Source organism: Solea solea, chromosome 6 (genome assembly GCF_958295425.1).
Source record: "Solea solea chromosome 6, fSolSol10.1, whole genome shotgun sequence".
In the NCBI taxonomy this organism is placed as follows: domain Eukaryota; kingdom Metazoa; phylum Chordata; class Actinopteri; order Pleuronectiformes; family Soleidae; genus Solea; species Solea solea.
The window spans coordinates 31,920,116-31,941,132 of record NC_081139.1 but is presented as its reverse complement, the minus strand read 5'-3'; the positions used below and the strand labels follow the sequence as shown (position 1 = coordinate 31,941,132).

Here is a 21,017-nt window from a genome sequence, read left to right as displayed (position 1 = left end):
AAGCGTGCTGCAGTGTAAAAGCTTACAGCACCTGGTATTCCCAGGCGGTCTCCCATCCAAGTACTAACCAGGCCCGACCCTGCTTAGCTTCCGAGATCAGACGAGATCGGGCGTGCTCAGGGTGGTGTGGCCGTAAGCCGACGGGCAGGTGACACAGACTCCTTTTATAGACCAGGCAAGGCCCCCTGCTCGTGGAGGGGCTCAAAAGGCAGCCTTCCGAACACACTGCACTTGAGCCTTTATCGCCACTACCTGCTACACTCTATTCCAGTATTAGGAAGCTACACCGAGATGGGTAAGCTGCTGTTGGTGCCGTCAGGTGCAGTTGTTGCTGAATCGATAGGAAATGACAGCCAGGTATGCCAGTGAAAAGGTCGAGTGTTTCCTCTCCAATGTGTGCTGGAGGTTGAAGTTGAACACAGCACAGCATTAACGAGCACCTGAGTCAAGGCATTGGACTCTGGGACTATCCATTTCCTGCACCATGAGCCAAAGAGCTGTGTCTGGGAACAGCCAACCAGTGCTGGGCAAGTACACCTCATACTTACCTGGCAGGGGAGATACCATGATCAAGAAGGTGGTTCACCCAGGGCGAGGCTCAGCCATTGCACTCTGGTTGTGCTGACCCCTGCAAATTCCCCAAACGTGGGAATCTTGACTGCATAATTTTTGCTAGTGGGGTACTGCGTCCGCGCTCTCCCCCGATGACGTAGTTGTAAGCAAAGGTCAGCCGCCCAGGGTTCCGCCTTGTGTGCCCATCTCCAGGCTTCTCACGTGCTCGCAGAGCGACATCCCCAGTCTTTCCAAGTTGCTGGGAATGGGATGGTTGTGGGTGTTGTCTTTTAGCTCTAAGGAAATGTCATGCTCCCTTTCCCGGCTCTTTGTAGGTAGAACTGGATTGTTGGAGATGGATCCATGGCCATCATGCCAAGGGTTAATACTTTGGCGCTTGCTCCGTCCACTCCTGTACATTGACCTGATATTGAAGCTATGCCAGGAGCAGCTCACCATTTCAGAAGCCCGGAGGAGTTGGGAAACGGCCCGGCAGTTTGTACTGCTCGGTGTGACACAGAGCTGCATTGCTCATGCACTCACATCTACCACTAAACCTTGGAGGTGTCCCCCGTGAGCGAGGAATGTGCCACAGCCTCAGCGGTTGATAGAAAACTGCAGCACACAACCAACGGTAAGAATGCGCTCCCAAACATGCAGTCAAATGTGGGCGGTTGATTGGCCGGCAAACCAAAAACGTTGAAGAAAGGCTGTCCCAAGGTGGCCGGCCGGGCCGACCGAGACTGTGGTGACTCTGGCGGATAGACTCCTTGGCTGCTCTCAAGGAGAGGGGCTATGTTGACTCTGGTTTTTCTTCAAAATGCTCAAGTCTTTCGCCTTTTACTAAAGACTTCCGTGAAGAGGAACGTCCAAGAGTTTAAGTTATTTTTGGTGGGCTTTGCTGTATGGCTGCGCCCTTTGAGTGTGTCAAATGTCAAGCAGCTGTCCGTCACGGCTCAGAGGTGCACTTAGATCACCTGGGGGTGGAGGTGAGCAGCAGCAGCAGCCTATGTTATGCGCACTTCAGAAACACGGCACCACAACAAGTAACTTGTGCGCCAAGATCTTGAGTTGGCCCCAGACACTGGTGGGCCATCGCTTCTCGGCCTTTTGGCTAAGATCAAGTGTAGTATCTGTTCTTATCAGTTTAATATCTGATATGTCCTCTATATGGGGATTAAATATTAAAAGCATTTTTGAGCATTGGGCGGTGAAACCTTGGGCTTGCTCTCTTCACTCCTTGCATTGACCTGGTATTGCAGTGCCACCAGGAACGGTGCACCGTTCTCTTTTTTTCTGTGAAAACCAAAGCAAGGCTGAAACTGGAAGGACATTAACGTGTGCCCGTGCGTCAACGTAATTGCAAGCCCACGTTTCTTGTAAGGAAGCAGCAGTGTAAAAGCGTGCTGCAGTGTAAAAGCGTGCTGCAGTGTAAAAGCTTACAGCACCTGGTATTCCCAGGCGGTCTCCCATCCAAGTACTAACCAGGCCCGACCCTGCTTAGCTTCCGAGATCAGACGAGATCGGGCGTGCTCAGGGTGGTGTGGCCGTAAGCCGACGGGCAGGTGACACAGACTCCTTTTATAGACCAGGCAAGGCCCCCTGCTCGTGGAGGGGCTCAAAAGGCAGCCTTCCGAACACACTGCACTTGAGCCTTTATCGCCACTACCTGCTACACTCTATTCCAGTATTAGGAAGCTACACCGAGATGGGTAAGCTGCTGTTGGTGCCGTCAGGTGCAGTTGTTGCTGAATCGATAGGAAATGACAGCCAGGTATGCCAGTGAAAAGGTCGAGTGTTTCCTCTCCAATGTGTGCTGGAGGTTGAAGTTGAACACAGCACAGCATTAACGAGCACCTGAGTCAAGGCATTGGACTCTGGGACTATCCATTTCCTGCACCATCAGCCAAAGAGCTGTGTCTGGGAACAGCCACCCAGTGCTGGGCAAGTACACCTCATACTTACCTGGCAGGGGAGATACCATGATCAAGAAGGTGGTTCACCCAGGGCGAGGCTCAGCCATTGCACTCTGGTTGTGCTGACCCCTGCAAATTCCCCAAACGTGGGAATCTTGACTGCATAATTTTTGCTAGTGGGGTACTGCGTCCGCGCTCTCCCCCGATGACGTAGTTGTAAGCAAAGGTCAGCCGCCCAAGGTTCCGCCTTGTGTGCCCATCTCCAGGCTTCTCACGTGCTCGCAGAGCGACATCCCCAGTCTTTCCAAGTTGCTGGGAATGGGATGGTTGTGGGTGTTGTCTTTTAGCTCTAAGGAAATGTCATGCACCCTTTCCCGGCTCTTTGTAGGTAGAACTGGATTGTTGGAGACGGATCCATGGCCATCATGCCAAGGGTTAATACTTTGGCGCTTGCTCCGTCCACTCCTGTACATTGATCTGATATTGAAGCGATGCCAGGAGCAGCTCACCATTTCAGAAGCCCGGAGGAGTTGGGAAACGGCCCGGCAGTTTGTACTGCTCGGTGTGACACAGAGCTGCTTTGCTCATGCACTCACATCTACCACTAAACCTTGGAGGTGTCCCCCGTGAGCGAGGAATGTGCCACAGCCTCAGCGGTTGATAGAAAACTGCAGCACACAACCAACGGTAAGAATGCGCTTCCAAACATGCAGTCAAATGTGGGCGGTTGATTGGCCGGCAAACCAAAAACGTTGAAGAAAGGCTGTCCCAAGGTGGCCGGCCGGGCCGACCGAGACTGTGGTGACTCTGGCGGATAGACTCCTTGGCTGCTCTCAAGGAGAGGGGCTATGTTGACTCTGGTTTTTCTTCAAAATGCTCAAGTATTTCGCCTTTTACTAAAGACTTCCGTGTAGAGGAACGTCCAAGAGTTTAAGTTATTTTTGGTGGGCTTTGCTGTATGTCTGCGCCCTTTGATTGTGTCAAATGTCAAGCAGCTGTCCGTCACGGCTCAGAGGTGCACTTAGATCACCTGGGGGTGGAGGTGAGCAACAGCAGCCTTTGTTATGCGCACTTCAGAAACACGGCACCACAACAAGTAACTTGTGCGCCAAGATCTTGAGTTGGCCCCAGACACTGGTGGGCCATCGCTTCTCGGCCTTTTGGCTAAGATCAAGTGTAGTATCTGTTCTTATCAGTTTAATATCTGATATGTCCTCTATATGGGGATTAAATATTAAATGCATTTTTGAGCATTGGGCGGTGAAACCTTGGGCTTGCTCTCTTCACTCCTTGCATTGACCTGGTATTGCAGTGCCACCAGGAACGGTGCACCGTTCTCTTTTTTTCTGTGAAAACCAAAGCAAGGCTGAAACTGGAAGGACATTAACGTGTGCCCGTGCGTCAACGTAATTGCAAGCCCACGTTTCTTGTAAGGAAGCAGCAGTGTAAAAGCGTGCTGCAGTGTAAAAGCGTGCTGCAGTGTAAAAGCTTACAGCACCTGGTATTCCCAGGCGGTCTCCCTTCCAAGTACTAACCAGGCCCGACCCTGCTTAGCTTCCGAGATCAGGCGTGCTCAGGGTGGTGTGGCCGTAAGCCGACGGGCAGGTGACACAGACTCCTTTTATAGACCAGACAAGGCCCCCTGCTTGTGGAGGGGCTCAAAAGGCAGCATTCCGAACACACTGCACTTGAGCCTTTATCGCCACTACCTGCTACACTCTATTCCAGTATTAGGAAGCTACACCGAGATGGGTAAGCTGCTGTTGGTGCCGTCAGGTGCAGTTGTTGCTGAATCGATAGGAAATGACAGCCAGGTATGCCAGTGAAAAGGTTGAGTGTTTCCTCTCCAATGTGTGCTGGAGGTTGAAGTTGAACACAGCACAGCATTAACGAGCACCTGAGTCAAGGCATTGGACTCTGGGACTATCCATTTCCTGCACCATCAGCCAAAGAGCTGTGTCTGGGAACAGCCACCCAGTGCTGGGCAAGTACACCTCATACTTACCTGGCAGGGGAGATACCATGATCAAGAAGGTGGTTCACCCAGGGCGAGGCTCAGCCATTGCACTCTGGTTGTGCTGACCCCTGCAAATTCCCCAAACGTGGGAATCTTGACTGCACAATTTTTGCTAGTGGGGTACTGCGTCCGCGCTCTCCCCCGATGACGTAGTTGTAAGCAAAGGTCAGCCGCCCAAGGTTCCGCCTTGTGTGCCCATCTCCAGGCTTCTCACGTGTTCGCAGAGCGACGTCCCCAGTATTTCCAAGTTGCTGGGAATGGGATGGTTGTGGGTGTTGTCTTTTAGCTCTAAGGAAATGTCATGCTCCCTTTCCCGGCTCTTTGTAGGTAGAACTGGATTGTTGGAGATGGATCCATGGCCATCATGCCAAGGGTTAATACTTTGGCGCTTGCTCCGTCCACTCCTGTACATTGACCTGATATTGAAGCGATGCCAGGAGCAGCTCACCATTTCAGAAGCCCGGAGGAGTTGGGAAACGGCCCGGCAGTTTGTACTGCTCGGTGTGACACAGAGCTGCTTTGCTCATGCACTCACATCTACCACTAAACCTTGGAGGTGTCCCCCGTGAGCGAGGAATGTGCCACAGCCTCAGCGGTTGATAGAAAACTGCAGCACACAACCAACGGTAAGAATGCGCTTCCAAACATGCAGTCAAATGTGGGCGGTTGATTGGCCGGCAAACCAAAAACGTTGAAGAAAGGCTGTCCCAAGGTGGCCGGCCGGGCCGACCGAGACTGTGGTGACTCTGGCGGATAGACTCCTTGGCTGCTCTCAAGGAGAGGGGCTATGTTGACTCTGGTTTTTCTTCAAAATGCTCAAGTGTTTCACCTTTTACTAAAGACTTCCGTGGAGAGGAACGTCCAAGAGTTTAAGTTATTTTTGGTGGGCTTTGCTGTATGGCTGCGCCCTTTGAGTGTGTCAAATGTCAAGCAGCTGTCCGTCACGGCTCAGAGGTGCACTTAGATCACCTGGGGGTGGAGGTGAGCAGCAGCAGCCTTTGTTATGCGCACTTCAGAAACACGGCACCACAACAAGTAACTTGTGCGCCAAGATCTTGAGTTGGCCCCAGACACTGGTGGGCCATCGCTTCTCGGCCTTTTGGCTAAGATCAAGTGTAGTATCTGTTCTTATCAGTTTAATATCTGATATGTCCTCTATATGGGGATTAAATATTAAATGCATTTTTGAGCATTGGGCGGTGAAACCTTGGGCTTGCTCTGTTCACTCCTTGCATTGACCTGGTATTGCAGTGCCACCAGGAACGGTGCACCGTTCTCTTTTTTTCTGTGAAAACCAAAGCAAGGCTGAAACTGGAAGGACATTAACGTGTGCCTGTGCGTCAACGTAATTGCAAGCCCATGTTTCTTGTAAGGAAGCAGCAGTGTAAAAGCGTGCTGCAGTGTAAAAGCTTACAGCACCTGGTATTCCCAGGCAGTCTCCCATCCAAGTACTAACGCCTGACCCTGCTTAGCTTCCGAGATCAGACGTGCTCAGGGTGGTGTGGCCGTAAGCCGATGGGCAGGTGACACAGACTCCTTTTATAGACCAGGCAAGGCCCCCTGCTCGTGGAGGGGCTCAAAAGGCAGCCTTCCGAACACACTGCACTTGAGCCTTTATCGCCACTACCTGCTACACTCTATTCCAGTATTAGGAAGCTACACCGAGATGGGTAAGCTGCTGTTGGTGCCGTCAGGTGCAGTTGTTGCTGAATCGATAGGAAATGACAGCCAGGTATGCCAGTGAAAAGGTCGAGTGTTTCCTCTCCAATGTGTGCTGGAGGTTGAAGTTGAACACAGCACAGCATTAACGAGCACCTGAGTCAAGGCATTGGACTCTGGGACTATCCATTTCCTGCACCATCAGCCAAAGAGCTGTGTCTGGGAACAGCCACCCAGTGCTGGGCAAGTACACCTCATACTTACCTGGCAGGGGAGATACCATGATCAAGAAGGTGGTTCACCCAGGGCGAGGCTCAGCCATTGCACTCTGGTTGTGCTGACCCCTGCAAATTCCCCAAACGTGGGAATCTTGACTGCATAATTTTTGCTAGTGGGGTACTGCGTCCGCGCTCTCCCCCGATGACGTAGTTGTAAGCAAAGGTCAGCCGCCCAAGGTTCCGCCTTGTGTGCCCATCTCCAGGCTTCTCACGTGCTCGCAGAGCGACATCCCCAGTCTTTCCAAGTTGCTGGGAATGGGATGGTTGTGGGTGTTGTCTTTTAGCTCTAAGGAAATGTCATGCTCCCTTTCCCGGCTCTTTGTAGGTAGAACTGGATTGTTGGAGATGGATCCATGGCCATCATGCCAAGGGTTAATACTTTGGCGCTTGCTCCGTCCACTCCTGTACATTGACCTGATATTGAAGCTATGCCAGGAGCAGCTCACCATTTCAGAAGCCCGGAGGAGTTGGGAAACGGCCCGGCAGTTTGTACTGCTCGGTGTGACACAGAGCTGCTTTGCTCATGCACTCACATCTACCACTAAACCTTGGAGGTGTCCCCCGTGAGCGAGGAATGTGCCACAGCCTCAGCGGTTGATAGAAAACTGCAGCACACAACCAACGGTAAGAATGCGCTTCCAAACATGCAGTCAAATGTGGGCGGTTGATTGGCCGGCAAACCAAAAACGTTGAAGAAAGGCTGTCCCAAGGTGGCCGGCCGGGCCGACCGAGACTGTGGTGACTCTGGCGGATAGACTCCTTGGCTGCTCTCAAGGAGAGGGGCTATGTTGACTCTGGTTTTTCTTCAAAATGCTCAAGTCTTTCGCCTTTTACTAAAGACTTCCGTGGAGAGGAACGTCCAAGAGTTTAAGTTATTTTTGGTGGGCTTTGCTGTATGGCTGCGCCCTTTGAGTGTGTGAAATGTCAAGCAGCTGTCCGTCACGGCTCAGAGGTGCACTTAGATCACCTGGGGGTGGAGGTGAGCAGCAGCAGCCTTTGTTATGCGCACTTCAGAAACACGGCACCACAACAAGTAACTTGTGCGCCAAGATCTTGAGTTGGCCCCAGACACTGGTGGGCCATCGCTTCTCGGCCTTTTGGCTAAGATCAAGTGTAGTATCTGTTCTTATCAGTTTAATATCTGATATGTCCTCTATATGGGGATTAAATATTAAATGCATTTTTGAGCATTGGGCGGTGAAACCTTGGGCTTGCTCTCTTCACTCCTTGCATTGACCTGGTATTGCAGTGCCACCAGGAACGGTGCACCGTTCTCTTTTTTTCTGTGAAAACCAAAGCAAGGCTGAAACTGGAAGGACATTAACGTGTGCCCGTGCGTCAACGTAATTGCAAGCCCACGTTTCTTGTAAGGAAGCAGCAGTGTAAAAGCGTGCTGCAGTGTAAAAGCGTGCTGCAGTGTAAAAGCGTGCTGCAGTGTAAAAGCTTACAGCACCTGGTATTCCCAGGCGGTCTCCCATCCAAGTACTAACCAGGCCCGACCCTGCTTAGCTTCCGAGATCAGACGAGATCGGGCGTGCTCAGGGTGGTGTGGCCGTAAGCCGACGGGCAGGTGACACAGACTCCTTTTATAGACCAGGCAAGGCCCCCTGCTCGTGGAGGGGCTCAAAAGGCAGCCTTCCGAACACACTGCACTTGAGCCTTTATCGCCACTACCTGCTACACTCTATTCCAGTATTAGGAAGCTACACCGAGATGGGTAAGCTGCTGTTGGTGCCGTCAGGTGCAGTTGTTGCTGAATCGATAGGAAATGACAGCCAGGTATGCCAGTGAAAAGGTCGAGTGTTTCCTCTCCAATGTGTGCTGGAGGTTGAAGTTGAACACAGCACAGCATTAACGAGCACCTGAGTCAAGGCATTGGACTCTGGGACTATCCATTTCCTGCACCATCAGCCAAAGAGCTGTGTCTGGGAACAGCCACCCAGTGCTGGGCAAGTACACCTCATACTTACCTGGCAGGGGAGATACCATGATCAAGAAGGTGGTTCACCCAGGGCGAGGCTCAGCCATTGCACTCTGGTTGTGCTGACCCCTGCAAATTCCCCAAACGTGGGAATCTTGACTGCATAATTTTTGCTAGTGGGGTACTGCGTCCGCGCTCTCCCCCGATGACGTAGTTGTAAGCAAAGGTCAGCCGCCCAAGGTTCCGCCTTGTGTGCCCATCTCCAGGCTTCTCACGTGCTCGCAGAGCGACATCCCCAGTCTTTCCAAGTTGCTGGGAATGGGATGGTTGTGGGTGTTGTCTTTTAGCTCTAAGGAAATGTCATGCTCCCTTTCCCGGCTCTTTGTAGGTAGAACTGGATTGTTGGAGATGGATCCATGGCCATCATGCCAAGGGTTAATACTTTGGCGCTTGCTCCGTCCACTCCTGTACATTGACCTGATATTGAAGCTATGCCAGGAGCAGCTCACCATTTCAGAAGCCCGGAGGAGTTGGGAAACGGCCCGGCAGTTTGTACTGCTCGGTGTGACACAGAGCTGCATTGCTCATGCACTCACATCTACCACTAAACCTTGGAGGTGTCCCCCGTGAGCGAGGAATGTGCCACAGCCTCAGCGGTTGATAGAAAACTGCAGCACACAACCAACGGTAAGAATGCGCTCCCAAACATGCAGTCAAATGTGGGCGGTTGATTGGCCGGCAAACCAAAAACGTTGAAGAAAGGCTGTCCCAAGGTGGCCGGCCGGGCCGACCGAGACTGTGGTGACTCTGGCGGATAGACTCCTTGGCTGCTCTCAAGGAGAGGGGCTATGTTGACTCTGGTTTTTCTTCAAAATGCTCAAGTCTTTCGCCTTTTACTAAAGACTTCCGTGAAGAGGAACGTCCAAGAGTTTAAGTTATTTTTGGTGGGCTTTGCTGTATGGCTGCGCCCTTTGAGTGTGTCAAATGTCAAGCAGCTGTCCGTCACGGCTCAGAGGTGCACTTAGATCACCTGGGGGTGGAGGTGAGCAGCAGCAGCCTTTGTTATGCGCACTTCAGAAACACGGCACCACAACAAGTAACTTGTGCGCCAAGATCTTGAGTTGGCCCCAGACACTGGTGGGCCATCGCTTCTCGGCCTTTTGGCTAAGATCAAGTGTAGTATCTGTTCTTATCAGTTTAATATCTGATATGTCCTCTATATGGGGATTAAATATTAAATGCATTTTTGAGCATTGGGCGGTGAAACCTTGGGCTTGCTCTGTTCACTCCTTGCATTGACCTGGTATTGCAGTGCCACCAGGAACGGTGCACCGTTCTCTTTTTTTCTGTGAAAACCAAAGCAAGGCTGAAACTGGAAGGACATTAACGTGTGCCTGTGCGTCAACGTAATTGCAAGCCCATGTTTCTTGTAAGGAAGCAGCAGTGTAAAAGCGTGCTGCAGTGTAAAAGCTTACAGCACCTGGTATTCCCAGGCGGTCTCCCATCCAAGTACTAACCAGGCCCGACCCTGCTTAGCTTCCGAGATCAGGCGTGCTCAGGGTGGTGTGGCCGTAAGCCGACGGGCAGGTGACACAGACTCCTTTTATAGACCAGACAAGGCCCCCTGCTTGTGGAGGGGCTCAAAAGGCAGCCTTCCGAACACACTGCACTTGAGCCTTTATCGCCACTACCTGCTACACTCTATTCCAGTATTAGGAAGCTACACCGAGATGGGTAAGCTGCTGTTGGTGCCGTCAGGTGCAGTTGTTGCTGAATCGATAGGAAATGACAGCCAGGTATGCCAGTGAAAAGGTCGAGTGTTTCCTCTCCAATGTGTGCTGGAGGTTGAAGTTGAACACAGCACAGCATTAACGAGCACCTGAGTCAAGGCATTGGACTCTGGGACTATCCATTTCCTGCACCATCAGCCAAAGAGCTGTGTCTGGGAACAGCCACCCAGTGCTGGGCAAGTACACCTCATACTTACCTGGCAGGGGAGATACCATGATCAAGAAGGTGGTTCACCCAGGGCGAGGCTCAGCCATTGCACTCTGGTTGTGCTGACCCCTGCAAATTCCCCAAACGTGGGAATCTTGACTGCACAATTTTTGCTAGTGGGGTACTGCGTCCGCGCTCTCCCCCGATGACGTAGTTGTAAGCAAAGGTCAGCCGCCCAAGGTTCCGCCTTGTGTGCCCATCTCCAGGCTTCTCACGTGTTCGCAGAGCGACGTCCCCAGTATTTCCAAGTTGCTGGGAATGGGATGGTTGTGGGTGTTGTCTTTTAGCTCTAAGGAAATGTCATGCTCCCTTTCCCGGCTCTTTGTAGGTAGAACTGGATTGTTGGAGATGGATCCATGGCCATCATGCCAAGGGTTAATACTTTGGCGCTTGCTCCGTCCACTCCTGTACATTGACCTGATATTGAAGCGATGCCAGGAGCAGCTCACCATTTCAGAAGCCCGGAGGAGTTGGGAAACGGCCCGGCAGTTTGTACTGCTCGGTGTGACACAGAGCTGCTTTGCTCATGCACTCACATCTACCACTAAACCTTGGAGGTGTCCCCCGTGAGCGAGGAATGTGCCACAGCCTCAGCGGTTGATAGAAAACTGCAGCACACAACCAACGGTAAGAATGCGCTTCCAAACATGCAGTCAAATGTGGGCGGTTGATTGGCCGGCAAACCAAAAACGTTGAAGAAAGGCTGTCCCAAGGTGGCCGGCCGGGCCGACCGAGACTGTGGTGACTCTGGCGGATAGACTCCTTGGCTGCTCTCAAGGAGAGGGGCTATGTTGACTCTGGTTTTTCTTCAAAATGCTCAAGTGTTTCACCTTTTACTAAAGACTTCCGTGGAGAGGAACGTCCAAGAGTTTAAGTTATTTTTGGTGGGCTTTGCTGTATGGCTGCGCCCTTTGAGTGTGTCAAATGTCAAGCAGCTGTCCGTCACGGCTCAGAGGTGCACTTAGATCACCTGGGGGTGGAGGTGAGCAGCAGCAGCCTTTGTTATGCGCACTTCAGAAACACGGCACCACAACAAGTAACTTGTGCGCCAAGATCTTGAGTTGGCCCCAGACACTGGTGGGCCATCGCTTCTCGGCCTTTTGGCTAAGATCAAGTGTAGTATCTGTTCTTATCAGTTTAATATCTGATATGTCCTCTATATGGGGATTAAATATTAAATGCATTTTTGAGCATTGGGCGGTGAAACCTTGGGCTTGCTCTCTTCACTCCTTGCATTGACCTGGTATTGCAGTGCCACCAGGAACGGTGCACCGTTCTCTTTTTTTCTGTGAAAACCAAAGCAAGGCTGAAACTGGAAGGACATTAACGTGTGCCCGTGCGTCAACGTAATTGCAAGCCCACGTTTCTTGTAAGGAAGCAGCAGTGTAAAAGCGTGCTGCAGTGTAAAAGCGTGCTGCAGTGTAAAAGCGTGCTGCAGTGTAAAAGCTTACAGCACCTGGTATTCCCAGGCGGTCTCCCATCCAAGTACTAACCAGGCCCGACCCTGCTTAGCTTCCGAGATCAGACGAGATCGGGCGTGCTCAGGGTGGTGTGGCCGTAAGCCGACGGGCAGGTGACACAGACTCCTTTTATAGACCAGGCAAGGCCCCCTGCTCGTGGAGGGGCTCAAAAGGCAGCCTTCCGAACACACTGCACTTGAGCCTTTATCGCCACTACCTGCTACACTCTATTCCAGTATTAGGAAGCTACACCGAGATGGGTAAGCTGCTGTTGGTGCCGTCAGGTGCAGTTGTTGCTGAATCGATAGGAAATGACAGCCAGGTATGCCAGTGAAAAGGTCGAGTGTTTCCTCTCCAATGTGTGCTGGAGGTTGAAGTTGAACACAGCACAGCATTAACGAGCACCTGAGTCAAGGCATTGGACTCTGGGACTATCCATTTCCTGCACCATCAGCCAAAGAGCTGTGTCTGGGAACAGCCACCCAGTGCTGGGCAAGTACACCTCATACTTACCTGGCAGGGGAGATACCATGATCAAGAAGGTGGTTCACCCAGGGCGAGGCTCAGCCATTGCACTCTGGTTGTGCTGACCCCTGCAAATCCCCCAAACGTGGGAATCTTGACTGCATAATTTTTGCTAGTGGGGTACTGCGTCCGCGCTCTCCCCCGATGACGTAGTTGTAAGCAAAGGACAGCCGCCCAAGGTTCCGCCTTGTGTGCCCATCTCCAGGCTTCTCACGTGCTCGCAGAGCGACATCCCCAGTCTTTCCAAGTTGCTGGGAATGGGATGGTTCTGGGTGTTGTCTTTTAGCTCTAAGGAAATGTCATGCTCCCTTTCCCGGCTCTTTGTAGGTAGAACTGGATTGTTGGAGATGGATCCATGGCCATCATGCCAAGGGTTAATACTTTGGCGCTTGCTCCGTCCACTCCTGTACATTGACCTGATATTGAAGCTATGCCAGGAGCAGCTCACCATTTCAGAAGCCCGGAGGAGTTGGGAAACGGCCCGGCAGTTTGTACTGCTCGGTGTGACACAGAGCTGCTTTGCTCATGCACTCACATCTACCACTAAACCTTGGAGGTGTCCCCCGTGAGCGAGGAATGTGCCACAGCCTCAGCGGTTGATAGAAAACTGCAGCACACAACCAACGGTAAGAATGCGCTTCCAAACATGCAGTCAAATGTGGGCGGTTGATTGGCCGGCAAACCAAAAACGTTGAAGAAAGGCTGTCCCAAGGTGGCCGGCCGGGCCGACCGAGACTGTGGTGACTCTGGCGGATAGACTCCTTGGCTGCTCTCAAGGAGAGGGGCTATGTTGACTCTGGTTTTTCTTCAAAATGCTCAAGTCTTTCGCCTTTTACTAAAGACTTCCGTGGAGAGGAACGTCCAAGAGTTTAAGTTATTTTTGGTGGGCTTTGCTGTATGGCTGCGCCCTTTGAGTGTGTCAAATGTCAAGCAGCTGTCCGTCACGGCTCAGAGGTGCACTTAGATCACCTGGGGGTGGAGGTGAGCAGCAGCAGCCTTTGTTATGCGCACTTCAGAAACACGGCACCACAACAAGTAACTTGTGCGCCAAGATCTTGAGTTGGCCCCAGACACTGGTGGGCCATCGCTTCTCGGCCTTTTGGCTAAGATCAAGTGTAGTATCTGTTCTTATCAGTTTAATATCTGATATGTCCTCTATATGGGGATTAAATATTAAATGCATTTTTGAGCATTGGGCGGTGAAACCTTGGGCTTGCTCTCTTCACTCCTTGCATTGACCTGGTATTGCAGTGCCACCAGGAACGGTGCACCGTTCTCTTTTTTTCTGTGAAAACCAAAGCAATGCTGAAACTGGAAGGACATTAACGTGTGCCCGTGCGTCAACGTAATTGCAAGCCCACGTTTCTTGTAAGGAAGCAGCAGTGTAAAAGCGTGCTGCAGTGTAAAAGCGTGCTGCAGTGTAAAAGCGTGCTGCAGTGTAAAAGCGTGCTGCAGTGTAAAAGCGTGCTGCAGTGTAAAAGCGTGCTGCAGTGTAAAAGCTTACAGCACCTGGTATTCCCAGGCGGTCTCCCATCCAAGTACTAACCAGGCCCGACCCTGCTTAGCTTCCGAGATCAGACGAGATCGGGCGTGCTCAGGGTGGTGTGGCCGTAAGCCGACGGGCAGGTGACACAGACTCCTTTTATAGACCAGGCAAGGCCCCCTGCTCGTGGAGGGGCTCAAAAGGCAGCCTTCCGAACACACTGCACTTGAGCCTTTATCGCCACTACCTGCTACACTCTATTCCAGTATTAGGAAGCTACACCGAGATGGGTAAGCTGCTGTTGGTGCCGTCAGGTGCAGTTGTTGCTGAATCGATAGGAAATGACAGCCAGGTATGCCAGTGAAAAGGTCGAGTGTTTCCTCTCCAATGTGTGCTGGAGGTTGAAGTTGAACACAGCACAGCATTAACGAGCACCTGAGTCAAGGCATTGGACTCTGGGACTATCCATTTCCTGCACCATGAGCCAAAGAGCTGTGTCTGGGAACAGCCAACCAGTGCTGGGCAAGTACACCTCATACTTACCTGGCAGGGGAGATACCATGATCAAGAAGGTGGTTCACCCAGGGCGAGGCTCAGCCATTGCACTCTGGTTGTGCTGACCCCTGCAAATTCCCCAAACGTGGGAATCTTGACTGCATAATTTTTGCTAGTGGGGTACTGCGTCCGCGCTCTCCCCCGATGACGTAGTTGTAAGCAAAGGTCAGCCGCCCAAGGTTCCGCCTTGTGTGCCCATCTCCAGGCTTCTCACGTGCTCGCAGAGCGACATCCCCAGTCTTTCCAAGTTGCTGGGAATGGGATGGTTGTGGGTGTTGTCTTTTAGCTCTAAGGAAATGTCATGCTCCCTTTCCCGGCTCTTTGTAGGTAGAACTGGATTGTTGGAGATGGATCCATGGCCATCATGCCAAGGGTTAATACTTTGGCGCTTGCTCCGTCCACTCCTGTACATTGACCTGATATTGAAGCTATGCCAGGAGCAGCTCACCATTTCAGAAGCCCGGAGGAGTTGGGAAACGGCCCGGCAGTTTGTACTGCTCGGTGTGACACAGAGCTGCATTGCTCATGCACTCACATCTACCACTAAACCTTGGAGGTGTCCCCCGTGAGCGAGGAATGTGCCACAGCCTCAGCGGTTGATAGAAAACTGCAGCACACAACCAACGGTAAGAATGCGCTCCCAAACATGCAGTCAAATGTGGGCGGTTGATTGGCCGGCAAACCAAAAACGTTGAAGAAAGGCTGTCCCAAGGTGGCCGGCCGGGCCGACCGAGACTGTGGTGACTCTGGCGGATAGACTCCTTGGCTGCTCTCAAGGAGAGGGGCTATGTTGACTCTGGTTTTTCTTCAAAATGCTCAAGTCTTTCGCCTTTTACTAAAGACTTCCGTGAAGAGGAACGTCCAAGAGTTTAAGTTATTTTTGGTGGGCTTTGCTGTATGGCTGCGCCCTTTGAGTGTGTCAAATGTCAAGCAGCTGTCCGTCACGGCTCAGAGGTGCACTTAGATCACCTGGGGGTGGAGGTGAGCAGCAGCAGCAGCCTATGTTATGCGCACTTCAGAAACACGGCACCACAACAAGTAACTTGTGCGCCAAGATCTTGAGTTGGCCCCAGACACTGGTGGGCCATCGCTTCTCGGCCTTTTGGCTAAGATCAAGTGTAGTATCTGTTCTTATCAGTTTAATATCTGATATGTCCTCTATATGGGGATTAAATATTAAAAGCATTTTTGAGCATTGGGCGGTGAAACCTTGGGCTTGCTCTCTTCACTCCTTGCATTGACCTGGTATTGCAGTGCCACCAGGAACGGTGCACCGTTCTCTTTTTTTCTGTGAAAACCAAAGCAAGGCTGAAACTGGAAGGACATTAACGTGTGCCCGTGCGTCAACGTAATTGCAAGCCCACGTTTCTTGTAAGGAAGCAGCAGTGTAAAAGCGTGCTGCAGTGTAAAAGCGTGCTGCAGTGTAAAAGCGTGCTGCAGTGTAAAAGCGTGCTGCAGTGTAAAAGCTTACAGCACCTGGTATTCCCAGGCGGTCTCCCATCCAAGTACTAACCAGGCCCGACCCTGCTTAGCTTCCGAGATCAGACGAGATCGGGCGTGCTCAGGGTGGTGTGGCCGTAAGCCGACGGGCAGGTGACACAGACTCCTTTTATAGACCAGGCAAGGCCCCCTGCTCGTGGAGGGGCTCAAAAGGCAGCCTTCCGAACACACTGCACTTGAGCCTTTATCGCCACTACCTGCTACACTCTATTCCAGTATTAGGAAGCTACACCGAGATGGGTAAGCTGCTGTTGGTGCCGTCAGGTGCAGTTGTTGCTGAATCGATAGGAAATGACAGCCAGGTATGCCAGTGAAAAGGTCGAGTGTTTCCTCTCCAATGTGTGCTGGAGGTTGAAGTTGAACACAGCACAGCATTAACGAGCACCTGAGTCAAGGCATTGGACTCTGGGACTATCCATTTCCTGCACCATGAGCCAAAGAGCTGTGTCTGGGAACAGCCAACCAGTGCTGGGCAAGTACACCTCATACTTACCTGGCAGGGGAGATACCATGATCAAGAAGGTGGTTCACCCAGGGCGAGGCTCAGCCATTGCACTCTGGTTGTGCTGACCCCTGCAAATTCCCCAAACGTGGGAATCTTGACTGCATAATTTTTGCTAGTGGGGTACTGCGTCCGCGCTCTCCCCCGATGACGTAGTTGTAAGCAAAGGTCAGCCGCCCAAGGTTCCGCCTTGTGTGCCCATCTCCAGGCTTCTCACGTGCTCGCAGAGCGACATCCCCAGTCTTTCCAAGTTGCTGGGAATGGGATGGTTGTGGGTGTTGTCTTTTAGCTCTAAGGAAATGTCATGCTCCCTTTCCCGGCTCTTTGTAGGTAGAACTGGATTGTTGGAGATGGATCCATGGCCATCATGCCAAGGGTTAATACTTTGGCGCTTGCTCCGTCCACTCCTGTACATTGACCTGATATTGAAGCGATGCCAGGAGCAGCTCACCATTTCAGAAGCCCGGAGGAGTTGGGAAACGGCCCGGCAGTTTGTACTGCTCGGTGTGACACAGAGCTGCATTGCTCATGCACTCACATCTACCACTAAACCTTGGAGGTGTCCCCCGTGAGCGAGGAATGTGCCACAGCCTCAGCGGTTGATAGAAAACTGCAGCACACAACCAACGGTAAGAATGCGCTTCCAAACATGCAGTCAAATGTGGGCGGTTGATTGGCCGGCAAACCAAAAACGTTGAAGAAAGGCTGTCCCAAGGTGGCCGGCCGGGCCGACCGAGACTGTGGTGACTCTGGCGGATAGACTCCTTGGCTGCTCTCAAGGAGAGGGGCTATGTTGACTCTGGTTTTTCTTCAAAATGCTCAAGTCATTCGCCTTTTACTAAAGACTTCCGTGGAGAGGAACGTCCAAGAGTTTAAGTTATTTTTGGTGGGCTTTGCTGTATGGCTGCGCCCTTTGAGTGTGTCAAATGTCAAGCAGCTGTCCGTCACGGCTCAGAGGTGCACTTAGATCACCTGGGGGTGGAGGTGAGCAGCAGCAGCCTTTGTTATGCGCACTTCAGAAACACGGTACCACAACAAGTAACTTGTGCGCCAAGATCTTGAGTTGGCCCCAGACACTGGTGGGCCATCGCTTCTCGGCCTTTTGGCTAAGATCAAGTGTAGTATCTGTTCTTATCAGTTTAATATCTGATATGTCCTCTATATGGGGATTAAATATTAAAAGCATTTTTGAGCATTGGGCGGTGAAACCTTGGGCTTGCTCTCTTCACTCCTTGCATTGACCTGGTATTGCAGTGCCACCAGAAACGGTGCACCGTTCTCTTTTTTTCTGTGAAAACCAAAGCAAGGCTGAAACTGGAAGGACATTAACGTGTGCCCGTGCGTCAACGTAATTGCAAGCCCACGTTTCTTGTAAGGAAGCAGCAGTGTAAAAGCGTGCTGCAGTGTAAAAGCGTGCCGCAGTGTAAAAGCTTACAGCACCTGGTATTCCCAGGCGGTCTCCCATCCAAGTACTAACCAGGCCCGACCCTGCTTAGCTTCCGAGATCAGACGAGATCGGGCGTGCTCAGGGTGGTGTGGCCGTAAGCCGACGGGCAGGTGACACAGACTCCTTTTATAGACCAGGCAAGGCCCCCTGCTCGTGGAGGGGCTCAAAAGGCAGCCTTCCGAACACACTGCACTTGAGCCTTTATCGCCACTACCTGCTACACTCTATTCCAGTATTAGGAAGCTACACCGAGATGGGTAAGCTGCTGTTGGTGCCGTCAGGTGCAGTTGTTGCTGAATCGATAGGAAATGACAGCCAGGTATGCCAGTGAAAAGGTCGAGTGTTTCCTCTCCAATGTGTGCTGGAGGTTGAAGTTGAACACAGCACAGCATTAACGAGCACCTGAGTCAAGGCATTGGACTCTGGGACTATCCATTTCCTGCACCATCAGCCAAAGAGCTGTGTCTGGGAACAGCCACCCAGTGCTGGGCAAGTACACCTCATACTTACCTGGCAGGGGAGATACCATGATCAAGAAGGTGGTTCACCCAGGGCGAGGCTCAGCCATTGCACTCTGGTTGTGCTGACCCCTGCAAATCCCCCAAACGTGGGAATCTTGACTGCATAATTTTTGCTAGTGGGGTACTGCGTCCGCGCTCTCCCCCGATGACGTAGTTGTAAGCAAAGGTCAGCCGCCCAAGGTTCCGTCTTGTGTGCCCATCTCCCGGCTTCTCACGTGCTCGCAGAGCGACATCCCCAGTCTTTCCAAGTTGCTGGGAATGGGATGGTTGTGGGTGTTGTCTTTTAGCTCTAAGGAAATGTCATGCTCCCTTTCCCGGCTCTTTGTAGGTAGAACTGGATTGTTGGAGATGGATCCATGGCCATCATGCCAAGGGTTAATACTTTGGCGCTTGCTCCGTCCACTCCTGTACATTGACCTGATATTGAAGCGATGCCAGGAGCAGCTCACCATTTCAGAAGCCCGGAGGAGTTGGGAAACGGCCCGGCAGTTTGTACTGCTCGGTGTGACACAGAGCTGCATTGCTCATGCACTCACATCTACCACTAAACCTTGGAGGTGTCCCCCGTGAGCGAGGAATGTGCCACAGCCTCAGCGGTTGATAGAAAACTGCAGCACACAACCAACGGTAAGAATGCGCTCCCAAACATGCAGTCAAATGTGGGCGGTTGATTGGCCGGCAAACCAAAAACGTTGAAGAAAGGCTGTCCCAAGGTGGCCGGCAGGGCCGACCGAGACTGTGGTGACTCTGGCGGATAGACTCCTTGGCTGCTCTCAAGGAGAGGGGCTATGTTGACTCTGGTTTTTCTTCAAAATGCTCAAGTCTTTCGCCTTTTACTAAAGACTTCCGTGGAGAGGAACGTCCAAGAGTTTAAGTTATTTTTGGTGGGCTTTACTGTATGGCTGCGCCCTTTGAGTGTGTCAAATGTCAAGCAGCTGTCCGTCACGGCTCAGAGGTGCACTTAGATCACCTGGGGGTGGAGGTGAGCAGCAGCAGCCTATGTTATGCGCACTTCAGAAACACGGCACCACAACAAGTAACTTGTGCGCCAAGATCTTGAGTTGGCCCCAGACACTGGTGGGCCATCGCTTCTCGGCCTTTTGGCTAAGATCAAGTGTAGTATCTGTTCTTATCAGTTTAATATCTGATATGTCCTCTCTATGGGGATTAAATATTAAAAGCATTTTTGAGCATTGGGCGGTGAAACCTTGGGCTTGCTCTCTTCACTCCTTGCATTGACCTGGTATTGCAGTGCCACCAGGAACGGTGCACCGTTCTCTTTTTTTCTGTGAAAACCAAAGCAAGGCTGAAACTGGAAGGACATTAACGTGTGCCCGTGCGTCAACGTAATTGCAAGCCCACGTTTCTTGTAAGGAAGCAGCAGTGTAAAAGCGTGCTGCAGTGTAAAAGCGTGCTGCAGTGTAAAAGCTTACAGCACCTGGTATTCCCAGGCGGTCTCCCATCCAAGTACTAACCAGGCCCGACCCTGCTTAGCTTCCGAGATCAGACGAGATCGGGCGTGCTCAGGGTGGTGTGGCCGTAAGCCGACGGGCAGGTGACACAGACTCCTTTTATAGACCAGGCAAGGCCCCCTGCTCGTGGAGGGGCTCAAAAGTCAGCCTTCCGAACACACTGCACTTGAGCCTTTATCGCCACTACCTGCTACACTCTATTCCAGTATTAGGAAGCTACACCGAGATGGGTAAGCTGCTGTTGGTGCCGTCAGGTGCAGTTGTTGCTGAATCGATAGGAAATGACAGCCAGGTATGCCAGTGAAAAGGTCGAGTGTTTCCTCTCCAATGTGTGCTGGAGGTTGAAGTTGAACACAGCACAGCATTAACGAGCACCTGAGTCAAGGCATTGGACTCTGGGACTATCCATTTCCTGCACCATGAGCCAAAGAGCTGTGTCTGGGAACAGCCAACCAGTGCTGGGCAAGTACACCTCATACTTACCTGGCAGGGGAGATACCATGATCAAGAAGGTGGTTCACCCAGGGCGAGGCTCAGCCATTGCACTCTGGTTGTGCTGACCCCTGCAAATTCCCCAAACGTGGGAATCTTGACTGCATAATTTTTGCTAGTGGGGTACTGCGTCCGCGCTCTCCCCCGATGACGTAGTTGTAAGCAAAGGTCAGCCGCCCAAGGTTCCGTCTTGTGTGCCCATCTCCAGGCTTCTCACGTGCTCGCAGAGCGACATCCCCAGTCTTTCCAAGTTGCTGGGAATGGGATGGTTCTGGGTGTTGTCTTTTAGCTCTAAGGAAATGTCATGCTCCCTTTCCCGGCTCTTTGTAGGTAGAACTGGATTGTTGGAGATGGATCCATGGCCATCATGCCAAGGGTTAATACTTTGGCGCTTGCTCCGTCCACTCCTGTACATTGACCTGATATTGAAGCGATGCCAGGAGCAGCTCACCATTTCAGAAGCCCGGAGGAGTTGGGAAACGGCCCGGCAGTTTGTACTGCTCGGTGTGACACAGAGCTGCATTGCTCATGCACTCACATCTACCACTAAACCTTGGAGGTGTCCCCCGTGAGCGAGGAATGTGCCACAGCCTCAGCGGTTGATAGAAAACTGCAGCACACAACCAACGGTAAGAATGCGCTTCCAAACATGCAGTCAAATGTGGGCGGTTGATTGGCCGGCAAACCAAAAACGTTGAAGAAAGGCTGTCCCAAGGTGG

At 51.9% G+C, this 21,017-nt stretch overlaps 39 non-coding genes and 2 pseudogenes across 39 annotated transcripts; 31 read left to right on the top strand and 10 right to left on the bottom strand.

The window, feature by feature from the left end:
- Positions 1-19: 19 nt before the first annotated feature.
- On the bottom strand, positions 20-138 carry LOC131461830 (5S ribosomal RNA). The gene has a single exon (XR_009240738.1). It is a non-coding gene; the product is annotated as a 5S ribosomal RNA (ribosomal RNA).
- A 402-nt stretch (positions 139-540) lies between these two features.
- LOC131461624 (U1 spliceosomal RNA) lies at positions 541-704 on the top strand. The gene has a single exon (XR_009240541.1). It is a non-coding gene; the product is annotated as a U1 spliceosomal RNA (small nuclear RNA).
- Positions 705-1,351: 647 nt separating this feature from the next.
- Positions 1,352-1,464, top strand: LOC131461827 (U5 spliceosomal RNA). Its single transcript, XR_009240735.1, has one exon. It is a non-coding gene; the product is annotated as a U5 spliceosomal RNA (small nuclear RNA).
- Positions 1,465-1,646: 182 nt separating this feature from the next.
- On the top strand, positions 1,647-1,839 carry LOC131461775 (U2 spliceosomal RNA). Its single transcript, XR_009240687.1, has one exon. It is a non-coding gene; the product is annotated as a U2 spliceosomal RNA (small nuclear RNA).
- A 149-nt stretch (positions 1,840-1,988) lies between these two features.
- Positions 1,989-2,107, bottom strand: LOC131461819 (5S ribosomal RNA). The gene has a single exon (XR_009240727.1). It is a non-coding gene; the product is annotated as a 5S ribosomal RNA (ribosomal RNA).
- Positions 2,108-2,509: 402 nt separating this feature from the next.
- LOC131461623 (U1 spliceosomal RNA) lies at positions 2,510-2,673 on the top strand. Its single transcript, XR_009240540.1, has one exon. It is a non-coding gene; the product is annotated as a U1 spliceosomal RNA (small nuclear RNA).
- Positions 2,674-3,320: 647 nt separating this feature from the next.
- On the top strand, positions 3,321-3,432 carry LOC131461897 (U5 spliceosomal RNA). The gene has a single exon (XR_009240803.1). It is a non-coding gene; the product is annotated as a U5 spliceosomal RNA (small nuclear RNA).
- A 180-nt stretch (positions 3,433-3,612) lies between these two features.
- LOC131461732 (U2 spliceosomal RNA) lies at positions 3,613-3,805 on the top strand. Its single transcript, XR_009240645.1, has one exon. It is a non-coding gene; the product is annotated as a U2 spliceosomal RNA (small nuclear RNA).
- Positions 3,806-3,954: 149 nt separating this feature from the next.
- Positions 3,955-4,063, bottom strand: LOC131461595 (5S ribosomal RNA; annotated as a pseudogene).
- Positions 4,064-4,465: 402 nt separating this feature from the next.
- On the top strand, positions 4,466-4,629 carry LOC131461685 (U1 spliceosomal RNA). Its single transcript, XR_009240600.1, has one exon. It is a non-coding gene; the product is annotated as a U1 spliceosomal RNA (small nuclear RNA).
- A 647-nt stretch (positions 4,630-5,276) lies between these two features.
- Positions 5,277-5,389, top strand: LOC131461913 (U5 spliceosomal RNA). The gene has a single exon (XR_009240818.1). It is a non-coding gene; the product is annotated as a U5 spliceosomal RNA (small nuclear RNA).
- A 179-nt stretch (positions 5,390-5,568) lies between these two features.
- On the top strand, positions 5,569-5,761 carry LOC131461705 (U2 spliceosomal RNA). The gene has a single exon (XR_009240619.1). It is a non-coding gene; the product is annotated as a U2 spliceosomal RNA (small nuclear RNA).
- Positions 5,762-6,400: 639 nt separating this feature from the next.
- On the top strand, positions 6,401-6,564 carry LOC131461621 (U1 spliceosomal RNA). The gene has a single exon (XR_009240538.1). It is a non-coding gene; the product is annotated as a U1 spliceosomal RNA (small nuclear RNA).
- Positions 6,565-7,211: 647 nt separating this feature from the next.
- On the top strand, positions 7,212-7,324 carry LOC131461850 (U5 spliceosomal RNA). The gene has a single exon (XR_009240758.1). It is a non-coding gene; the product is annotated as a U5 spliceosomal RNA (small nuclear RNA).
- Positions 7,325-7,503: 179 nt separating this feature from the next.
- LOC131461731 (U2 spliceosomal RNA) lies at positions 7,504-7,696 on the top strand. Its single transcript, XR_009240644.1, has one exon. It is a non-coding gene; the product is annotated as a U2 spliceosomal RNA (small nuclear RNA).
- A 167-nt stretch (positions 7,697-7,863) lies between these two features.
- Positions 7,864-7,982, bottom strand: LOC131461807 (5S ribosomal RNA). Its single transcript, XR_009240716.1, has one exon. It is a non-coding gene; the product is annotated as a 5S ribosomal RNA (ribosomal RNA).
- A 402-nt stretch (positions 7,983-8,384) lies between these two features.
- Positions 8,385-8,548, top strand: LOC131461619 (U1 spliceosomal RNA). Its single transcript, XR_009240537.1, has one exon. It is a non-coding gene; the product is annotated as a U1 spliceosomal RNA (small nuclear RNA).
- Positions 8,549-9,195: 647 nt separating this feature from the next.
- Positions 9,196-9,308, top strand: LOC131461826 (U5 spliceosomal RNA). Its single transcript, XR_009240734.1, has one exon. It is a non-coding gene; the product is annotated as a U5 spliceosomal RNA (small nuclear RNA).
- Positions 9,309-9,487: 179 nt separating this feature from the next.
- On the top strand, positions 9,488-9,680 carry LOC131461704 (U2 spliceosomal RNA). The gene has a single exon (XR_009240618.1). It is a non-coding gene; the product is annotated as a U2 spliceosomal RNA (small nuclear RNA).
- A 131-nt stretch (positions 9,681-9,811) lies between these two features.
- Positions 9,812-9,920, bottom strand: LOC131461589 (5S ribosomal RNA; annotated as a pseudogene).
- A 402-nt stretch (positions 9,921-10,322) lies between these two features.
- LOC131461684 (U1 spliceosomal RNA) lies at positions 10,323-10,486 on the top strand. Its single transcript, XR_009240599.1, has one exon. It is a non-coding gene; the product is annotated as a U1 spliceosomal RNA (small nuclear RNA).
- A 647-nt stretch (positions 10,487-11,133) lies between these two features.
- On the top strand, positions 11,134-11,246 carry LOC131461912 (U5 spliceosomal RNA). The gene has a single exon (XR_009240817.1). It is a non-coding gene; the product is annotated as a U5 spliceosomal RNA (small nuclear RNA).
- A 179-nt stretch (positions 11,247-11,425) lies between these two features.
- Positions 11,426-11,618, top strand: LOC131461730 (U2 spliceosomal RNA). The gene has a single exon (XR_009240643.1). It is a non-coding gene; the product is annotated as a U2 spliceosomal RNA (small nuclear RNA).
- Positions 11,619-11,785: 167 nt separating this feature from the next.
- Positions 11,786-11,904, bottom strand: LOC131461795 (5S ribosomal RNA). Its single transcript, XR_009240706.1, has one exon. It is a non-coding gene; the product is annotated as a 5S ribosomal RNA (ribosomal RNA).
- Positions 11,905-12,306: 402 nt separating this feature from the next.
- On the top strand, positions 12,307-12,470 carry LOC131461670 (U1 spliceosomal RNA). Its single transcript, XR_009240586.1, has one exon. It is a non-coding gene; the product is annotated as a U1 spliceosomal RNA (small nuclear RNA).
- Positions 12,471-13,117: 647 nt separating this feature from the next.
- On the top strand, positions 13,118-13,230 carry LOC131461849 (U5 spliceosomal RNA). Its single transcript, XR_009240757.1, has one exon. It is a non-coding gene; the product is annotated as a U5 spliceosomal RNA (small nuclear RNA).
- Positions 13,231-13,409: 179 nt separating this feature from the next.
- LOC131461729 (U2 spliceosomal RNA) lies at positions 13,410-13,602 on the top strand. The gene has a single exon (XR_009240642.1). It is a non-coding gene; the product is annotated as a U2 spliceosomal RNA (small nuclear RNA).
- Positions 13,603-13,823: 221 nt separating this feature from the next.
- LOC131461783 (5S ribosomal RNA) lies at positions 13,824-13,942 on the bottom strand. The gene has a single exon (XR_009240694.1). It is a non-coding gene; the product is annotated as a 5S ribosomal RNA (ribosomal RNA).
- Positions 13,943-14,344: 402 nt separating this feature from the next.
- On the top strand, positions 14,345-14,508 carry LOC131461618 (U1 spliceosomal RNA). The gene has a single exon (XR_009240536.1). It is a non-coding gene; the product is annotated as a U1 spliceosomal RNA (small nuclear RNA).
- Positions 14,509-15,155: 647 nt separating this feature from the next.
- On the top strand, positions 15,156-15,268 carry LOC131461825 (U5 spliceosomal RNA). The gene has a single exon (XR_009240733.1). It is a non-coding gene; the product is annotated as a U5 spliceosomal RNA (small nuclear RNA).
- Positions 15,269-15,450: 182 nt separating this feature from the next.
- LOC131461774 (U2 spliceosomal RNA) lies at positions 15,451-15,643 on the top strand. Its single transcript, XR_009240686.1, has one exon. It is a non-coding gene; the product is annotated as a U2 spliceosomal RNA (small nuclear RNA).
- A 185-nt stretch (positions 15,644-15,828) lies between these two features.
- Positions 15,829-15,947, bottom strand: LOC131461771 (5S ribosomal RNA). Its single transcript, XR_009240683.1, has one exon. It is a non-coding gene; the product is annotated as a 5S ribosomal RNA (ribosomal RNA).
- A 402-nt stretch (positions 15,948-16,349) lies between these two features.
- On the top strand, positions 16,350-16,513 carry LOC131461617 (U1 spliceosomal RNA). The gene has a single exon (XR_009240535.1). It is a non-coding gene; the product is annotated as a U1 spliceosomal RNA (small nuclear RNA).
- A 647-nt stretch (positions 16,514-17,160) lies between these two features.
- On the top strand, positions 17,161-17,273 carry LOC131461905 (U5 spliceosomal RNA). The gene has a single exon (XR_009240811.1). It is a non-coding gene; the product is annotated as a U5 spliceosomal RNA (small nuclear RNA).
- A 179-nt stretch (positions 17,274-17,452) lies between these two features.
- On the top strand, positions 17,453-17,645 carry LOC131461793 (U2 spliceosomal RNA). The gene has a single exon (XR_009240704.1). It is a non-coding gene; the product is annotated as a U2 spliceosomal RNA (small nuclear RNA).
- Positions 17,646-17,794: 149 nt separating this feature from the next.
- LOC131461759 (5S ribosomal RNA) lies at positions 17,795-17,913 on the bottom strand. The gene has a single exon (XR_009240672.1). It is a non-coding gene; the product is annotated as a 5S ribosomal RNA (ribosomal RNA).
- Positions 17,914-18,315: 402 nt separating this feature from the next.
- On the top strand, positions 18,316-18,479 carry LOC131461669 (U1 spliceosomal RNA). Its single transcript, XR_009240585.1, has one exon. It is a non-coding gene; the product is annotated as a U1 spliceosomal RNA (small nuclear RNA).
- A 647-nt stretch (positions 18,480-19,126) lies between these two features.
- Positions 19,127-19,239, top strand: LOC131461824 (U5 spliceosomal RNA). Its single transcript, XR_009240732.1, has one exon. It is a non-coding gene; the product is annotated as a U5 spliceosomal RNA (small nuclear RNA).
- A 179-nt stretch (positions 19,240-19,418) lies between these two features.
- On the top strand, positions 19,419-19,611 carry LOC131461786 (U2 spliceosomal RNA). Its single transcript, XR_009240697.1, has one exon. It is a non-coding gene; the product is annotated as a U2 spliceosomal RNA (small nuclear RNA).
- Positions 19,612-19,760: 149 nt separating this feature from the next.
- On the bottom strand, positions 19,761-19,879 carry LOC131461748 (5S ribosomal RNA). Its single transcript, XR_009240661.1, has one exon. It is a non-coding gene; the product is annotated as a 5S ribosomal RNA (ribosomal RNA).
- A 402-nt stretch (positions 19,880-20,281) lies between these two features.
- LOC131461616 (U1 spliceosomal RNA) lies at positions 20,282-20,445 on the top strand. Its single transcript, XR_009240534.1, has one exon. It is a non-coding gene; the product is annotated as a U1 spliceosomal RNA (small nuclear RNA).
- Positions 20,446-21,017: the final 572 nt, after the last annotated feature.